We start from the raw sequence: 8,054 nt of genomic DNA on the forward strand, positions 1-8,054 counted from the left end.
GGTGGGCCAGTAAACTAGTACAACTACTATGGAAATCAGGATAGAGATGCCTCTGAGGTTAAAAATAGAAATTCCATTTGATCCAACTATAGTTCATGTAGGTATCTTCCTCAACAGCTAAAGGCATCATACTGATACACGAATACCCATGTTTATAGAAGCACAACTCACAGTAGCTAAATCTTGGAAATGGCTTTCATGTCCATCAACAGATGAATGGATAAAGAAAATGTGTTACATGTACACAATGGAGGGCCAGGTATGGTGGCGCATGCCTGTAATCCCAGCACTCGGGGAGGCTGAGGCAGGAGGATCGTTGCGAGTTTGAGGCCAGCCTGGGCTACAAAGTGAGCTCAAGGCCAGCCTGAACTGCATAGTGAGACCCTGACTCAAAAAGACCCCCCCCAAAAAAAAACCCACAATGGAGTACTACTTGCCCATGAAGAAGGATAAATGTAAGTACTTTGTGGGAAAATGGATGTACCTTGAGACTCTAACACAATGCAAAATAAATCAGACACAGAAAGTTAAATATCATGTGGTTTCTCTTATCTGAGAAACTCAAAGTATAAATAATTTAAAGAGCAAAATAGAAGAAGATAAGAAATAAGGAGGTAGCCCTTTTGCAGATGGGAAGGGGACCTGGGGATACAGAGAATCGGAGGGAGGAAAGGGGAAGGGAAGGGAACAGAGGTGCAGTATGTCCATGTAACAACGCCCCACAATGAATGTGTTTATTATGTATTGCAAATGTGTACCAATAAAAAAGTTTAAAACATTAAAAAAAGCAAATGCCCCCCTCTGTGGTCGGGTTAGTCAGCTCAGCAGCCTGTCCCCTCCCCAGCTCTCTGGAAGCAGTGGGTGCCCGGCCTAGGGTTTTGGGCGGGGGTTCCCTGGACTGCTGGATAGGAAGCCCCGTGAGAGGCGGCTCCTTCCCTGCGGCTTCTGCTGGGGCGCTGCTGCTGGGGTCCTCGCTGGAGAGGGGAAGAGGCTGAGCCGCACGGTGACATCAGCCCCATCACCCCCTCCCTCACCAGTTCTCAGCAGTGGCCTGGAAGGTGAGGACCCTTCCGTAGCTTTATTGAGCCATGGGGATGAGAAGCGCTGGGAGTTGGAGGGCTGGGATACCCAGGCTGGTCCACAGGGGCTGCCCCCTCCAGCAGAGCCAACCCTGAAACATCCGTGACACCCCAGGCCATCACCTTGGGGAGATGGAATTGGAGAGCCGCCTTTCTATTATGCAAAGAAGGGCTTTTCAAGTAAATTTCCACTTAAGTATGAGCTTAGATCAGTGAAGATGGGGTCGTAATAGCTTTGATGGTCATCACAGCTATTAAAAATACATTTTCCCTGCGCTGTGGCGGCCTTGTCATCTTCTCATGTCCTCCCCCAAGCCTGCGTGAGTCAGCCCTTCCTGAGCATCAGCGAGGCAGGTTAGAGCCCATCTGTATGCTCAGCCTCGCAATCCTCCAGTGTGCATAGTGGGGCCGCTGACATGCGTGGCACCACCCGTGGAGGGAGGGTTGGGTGGAGGTGGGCGGGGCCGGGTGGAAAGCGAAGCCTGTGGCCCACTGCGCACCGCGACAAGGCCAGGCTCAGCTCTCTCCGCGGGTTGTCCTGACCTGCCCGTTCCCTGCATGGTCCTCGAACACACAGGGCTCTTAGCTCACTGTGCCCCAACCACTGTCTCTGCGCCTGTCTGTGTGCTCGTCCCAGGGCTCCACCGGCCCACGTGCACTTACTCTCCAGGTCTCAGTTTGGTCCCTCTAAGGAAGCTTCCCTGGCCTGGACCCCTCCCCCAACCTTGGCCAATTTAGGGCCTTGCATTTTTCAATAATAACTGTATGTGTGTATATATATATATATATATGGACCCCTCCCCCAACCTTGGCCAATTTAGGGCCTTGCATTTTTCAATAATAACTGTATGTGTGTATATATATATATATATATATTAACTGTGTGTATATTATAAAAGCACATATATGTATTGCATTACTGGGGATTTTTTTTTTTTTTTTTTTTAAGACAGAGTTTCACTCTGCAACTCACATTGTAGCCCAGGTTGGCCTCGAACTCATGATGATTCTCCAGCCTCAGCCTCCCGAGTGCTGGGATTACAGGCATGCGCCACTACACCCGGCCTTTTCTTTTTTTAAATTTTTTTTTCCTTTCTTTTTTTAAATTTTTGAGACAAGGTCTTGTTATGTAGTTCAGGCTGGCCTTGAACTCACTCTGATGTAGCCCAGGCTGGCCTCAAGCTTGTGACAATCCTCTTGCCTCAGCCTGGGAGGAGGCATGTGCCACCAGCTTTTTATTATTTATGTATTTATTTATTTGGTATCGGGACTTGAACTCAGGACCTTGTACTTGCCAGGCAGGTGTTTGTTCTGCTGAGCTATGTCCCCAGCCCCCAGCTTTTTATTTTGAGAAAAATTCTCACTAAATTACTGCCCAGGCTGAGCTCAGCCTCCCAGAATGCTGAGTTGTGCACTACCACGGTTGGCTTGTACTGGTTATAACAGTCCACACCAGCCAGGTGTTTGCTGATGATTCTGCAGCTCTAGATGTGACCAGCCTCACCAAGGGTCAGCTCCGCAGTTCCATTGTGCGGGCCGGGTGCTGGCTGACCCGGCATAGCCAGAATTGTGGGGAGCAGCTGGGAGAGCTGGAATGTGTGGCAGAGCAAAGAAGCTAACTTGGGGCTTCTTCACGTGGCAGCTTCAGGCCAGCACGGGGGTGCAAGTTAAGGTTGCCAAATTCACTGAGGTTTGAAGTTGCACCACTCACACCCACATTCTCCTGGGCGAGGTGCGTCACAGGGCAAGTGCGGATCTCAGAGGGAGGCACAGACTCACTCCTTGATGCCACATGGTGAAGGGGCACCTGTCCAGGAATGTGAAGATGTGCGGCAGTCTTTGTCCACATCCTAATGCGGGCTTCTTATGTAGCTGCCTGGATTCTCCTTCACCCCTCCTGTCTTTCTTTTTTTTTTTGGAGGCAGGGTCTCGCTATGGGGTTCAGGCTGACCTTGAGCTCTTTGTAGCCCAGGCTGGTCTCAAACTTGCAATGATCCTCCTGCCTCAGCCTCCTGAGTGCTGGGATTTCAGGCGTGTGCCACCACGCCCGGCACACCGCTTGTGTTTTAACTGTTCTTAAACAGCTCCCCCAAGCCCAGCATGGTGGTGCAACCTGGGATCCCAGCACTCTGGGGGTTGAGGCAGGAGCAGCACAAGTTCAAGCCCAGCTTGAGCAATTTGGCAACTTAGTGAGCCTCTGTCTCAGAATAAATAAACAAAAAAGGCTGGGGATGTCGCTCAGTGTTAAGGTTCTGGTTCAATCCCCAATACCAACAAATAAAATAAAATACAATATTCCTTTGATCACTTGTCTCTTGTCATTCTCCCCCATTAGGAAGAATGCTTGAGTGTAGGGAATGTCTTCTTTTCAGTGTATTTTCAGCGCTTGGCACATAGTAGGGGCCACTTAAGGAGCTGCTCAATTGATCCATACACAACGCCCACTGCTCTGCCCCCAGCAAAGAACTGATGGGCCCCAAACGTCATTACTGCCAAAGTGGAGAAACCTTGCCGGGAACTGACTGTTACTCCCTTTTCATCCGGTCAAGAGTAAGTTCTTCCCAGTAGTAGCCAGGCCTCGCCCTACGTTGGTCTCTGGTGTTGGGCGGGTCCCACACAGTTTTTGAGCTTTTCTCATCAAGCTGGTAGAGAGCGCAGAGGGCGAGAGGGACGGCTCCACCTGCCGGTCAGCGCTGGGATCGCAGCGCAAGGGTCGCAGGTTGTTACAGATCTGGGAGGTGGGGTAGGACCTGGAGTTGTATTTAGCAGATGGTGTTCTGCTTGTTCCTTGTTCTCGTTTTTAATAATATTTTAAAACTGTGAAATATAGGACCATATGTCATGTGCCACTGGTCATATTGTTTTTCATATATTAAGGTATTGGGGGTAGGACAGAGGGCCTTCACACTGAGCTACATTCCCAGCTCTTTATTTTTTTTATTTTGAGACAGGCTCTCACTGAATCACTAAATTGCCCAGGTTGGGTTTGAATTTGCAATCCTTCTGTCTCAGCCTCCAGCGTGCCTAGATGATAGGGGCATGTGTCACCATGCCTAGCTAAAAACAGTTTTTAAAATATTGAAAGAAAAATAAATAAATAAATAATAAAATATTGAAAGAATGATACTAAAAAGAAAAAAAAAGATACTAAGTGGACCACTACTCAGATTAAAAAATAGAAAGTCAGTTGTTTGGGGCTGGCGATTTAGCTCAGCGGCAAAGCGCCTGCCTGGCAAGCGCAAGGTCATGAGTTCGGTTCCCGGTACCGAAGAAAAACCAAAAAAAAAAGAAAGTCAGTTTTTTACAAACTCCTTGAGCCTTAGCTGCCCTGTCAGCCAGCTGTTTTCCCTTTGCTTTTTTTCTTTTCTTTTCTCCATTCATTCCCTTTTTTTCTTTTTCTATTCTGCCATTTATAGCTATGGAACCTAGAATAACTGATTTATTTGTGGTTTTTTTTTTTGTACTGAGGATCGAACTCAGGACCTTGTGCTTGCCAGGCAGGTGCTTATGCTGCTGAGCTATATCTCTGGCCCTGTTTTTCTTTTTTTTAAAGAACAACTTATTTAATTCTTATGTATCTCAGTATTCTTATCTGTAAAATGGGAATACTGTACTAGCTTGTATGAGTTAATGAGATAGTGATGGGGTAGGGTTAAATGAGATGTTCTATGTAAAACCTTAGCACAGAGCTTGGCTTGCATTTGGTAATCAATACGTGCAAGCTGTTTATGTAATTATTGTTATATTCTAAAATATTTTCTTCTCTGCTAGAACTCTGTAGTCTAATGGAAATAAGTGTGAACTTTGGAATCAGAGAGACCTGGGTTCCTCTTGTGGTCCTGTTATACTCCAGCAGGGTGTCCTTATGGTAGTCACTAAGCCTTCTTACCTATAACACAGGGTGATGGCGCCGATGGTCAAAATTTTTTTTTTTGGTACTGGGAATCGAATGGTCAGAATTGATTACACAAGCCAGGTGTGGTGGCACATGCCTATAATCCCAGCAGTCTCAGGGGGGCTGAGACAGGAGGATTGCCATGAGTTTGAGGCTTAAATGTCGCTACTGAGCTACATCTCCAGCCATTTATTTATTTATTTATTTGGGAGATTTTTTTGTGACAGAACTTTACTATATAGTTCAGGCTGGCCTCTACACCCAGTCCCAACTTTTTTTGAAACCAGGATCTTTGAAGTTGCCTAATTGTCCAGGCTGTGATGCTCCCGCCTCAGCCTTCCAGAAATTGGGATTAGAGGCATGTGCCACCATGCTCCATTTATCCCTCCCTTCCTTCAGACCAAATCCGGGGCTTCACATATGCTTGGCAAGGTTCCTACTAAGCACAACCCCAGCCCTCTTCCTGTAAAATCTAAGAACACTGGGTTTTGGAGTCAGGTCTGTGTTATTGTGTTGGTTACTTTTCTCTCCCTGCTAAGACAAAATACATGTAAAATTAAGTAAGGAAAATTTATTTAGTTCACAGTTTGTGGAGGTTTCACTCCATAATCAGCTGGCTCCAAGACAGTGTGGCATGGCACAGGGGCAACTCTTCCGGGTGGCAGAAGACAGCAAAGCAACAAGAGCAAAAGGACAGGGAAGCAAGCCGCTTCTCCTCCCTTGTATTGTACGCAGGCTGCCCACCCACACTGTCTCCCTCATTTCCTCTTGCACAGGCTCATAAAGACCCTGGCCCCCTGCTGAGTTACTTAGTTAACCTTATAAACTTCGCAAATTGACACAATGTATCAACCATAACTTTCTGCCCCTGGCCCCCCAAGACTCATGCACATCCCTTTAGGCAAAAGGCATTTAGTCCATTTCTAAGAGTTGCCAAAGTCCTAACAGTTTCAGCATTGCTGAAGAGTTCAAGTCTCAAGTCTCCTCTGAGATTTAAAGCAAACTCGTAGCTTTGAGCCCCTGTACAAATGAAAAGCTAAACACTTCCAACATTCAATGGCACAAAATAAACATTTTCATCCCAAAAATTACAAACAGGGGAATACAAGGGAATGGGACCAAAGCAAATCCAAAATCCAGCAGGGCAAATGCTAATTCCTGTAGTTGTATGTCCGGCATCTGAAGCAATCTATGGCACATTGCGAGCTCTAAAGGGCTTCAATGGCTCCACCTGTAGGGCACTTTCGGTGGTTGCAGCTCCCATGGCTTCTCCCTTAACCCGCCTTGCTCCCTCCTTTCAGCTTTCCTTAGACCATCTATGTTCCTGGTTTTTCCAAATTTTTGGAGACTCCTTTGTACCTTTGGCTTCACTCTCACAGCTTCACATATTGCCCTCTTAGAGGCACACTGCCTGGTCCCCCCAGGCCTTCTGAAATTGGGGTGGAAGCCTTATTAACCCCACAACTGTTGAATTCTACATGCATCTAAAACTAGTGCCATGTGGATGATGCCAAGGTCTGCTGCCAGTTGGAGCAGTAGCCAGGCTTTCCTCTCTCTTGGCCATAGGGACCAAGTGCCTGGATCCCTGGGCACTCTGAATCCAATTCTGAGGAACAAATTTTTTATTGCACCTCCATTCTGGAATCAGGTGCAGCCACTGCCATTCTGGAACATGGCGCACTGTGGCTTTCTCCTCAAAGCAAAGTCTTTCACTTTTGCAGTTTTGAGGCTGCAAAGTGTGGAGATTTGCAGCTTCATGTGATGTCTTCAGGCCATCTTTTCTATTCTCCTGTTCCTTCTCAGCAATGGAGATCTCCTCAGTTCTATCTTTGCAGTCCACAGCTTTACTGGAGCTTCCTTTCTGTCCAAACTCACAACACTTTAAATCATCCTGCTAGGCTCTCTGCTTTTTTTTTTTTTTTTTTTTTTGGTTTTTCTCCGGTACCAGGAACCGAACTCACGACCTTGCGCTTGCCAGGCAGGCACTTTGCCGCTGAGCTAAATCCCCAGCCCCTAGGCTCTCTGCTTTTGATTCTCAACATAAATCTGGCTAAAAGCCCCCAACAATATCTGTGTCACTGCCCCAACATTCGACTGCCTTGAAGTTTCTTCAGCCAGATTAATTAGTCCACTGCCCTTAATCTCAGTCTCAGGCACTGTCCCTGGACATGAGCAAAATGCAGACAAACTTTCTGCCAAGCCATAGCACACATCACCTGGAGTCCAGCAGCTGATGCAATTCTTCCCAGCAGAAACTTCCTGAGCCTCGTCTTTACTGGTTTTCTGGTCTTAGCTCTGACCAGAAGCTCCCATACAGAACAGCTTAAGGCTTTCCAGTGCTACTCTTTCAGGTGACATCTCTGAACTTTTCCAAACCCTTCCCACAAGCTATTCCCAAAGGCTCTTAAGCCACATGGTCAGGTATAGTCACAGCAATGACCCCATACTTGGTACCAAATTCTGTCTTGGTTACTTTTCTCTTCTTGCTGAGAGAAAATACCTGAAGCCCAAAATGAAGGAAGGAAAGGTTTATTTAGCTCACAGTTTGTGGAGGTTTCAGTCCATAATCTGCTGGCTCAAGGCAGGGTGGCACAGGGGCAACACTTCAAGGTGGCAGAAGACAGCAAAGCAACAAGAGCGAAAGGGTAAAGCAAGCCTCTTTTCCTCCCTAATACTGTAAGTAGGCTACCCACCCACACCATCTCACAGCTTCCTCTTGCACAGGATGTGGATGTTTACAAAGTAAAGACCCTGGTCCCCTGCTGAGTCACTTTATTAACCTTTTTTTTTGTGGCGGGGGGGCTGTACCGGGAATCAAACTCAGGACCTTGTGCTTGCGAAGCAGGCACTCATGCTGCTGAGCTATATCCCTGGCCCTGTTAACCTTTTAAACTTTTTAAGTTGACATAGTATATCAGTCATAGCAGGTGTAAGCTGGGCGTGGTGGCCCATGCCTGTAATCCCAGCACTTGGGAGGCTGAGGCAGGAACATCATTGTGAGTTCAAGGCCAGCCTGGGCTACAAAGTGAGCTCAAGGCCAGCCTGAACTGCATATTGAGACCCTGTCTCAAAAAAACCAA

This window comes from Chinchilla lanigera, unplaced genomic scaffold, assembly GCF_000276665.1.
Source record: "Chinchilla lanigera isolate Chin_1 unplaced genomic scaffold, ChiLan1.0 scaffold00017, whole genome shotgun sequence".
In the NCBI taxonomy this organism is placed as follows: domain Eukaryota; kingdom Metazoa; phylum Chordata; class Mammalia; order Rodentia; family Chinchillidae; genus Chinchilla; species Chinchilla lanigera.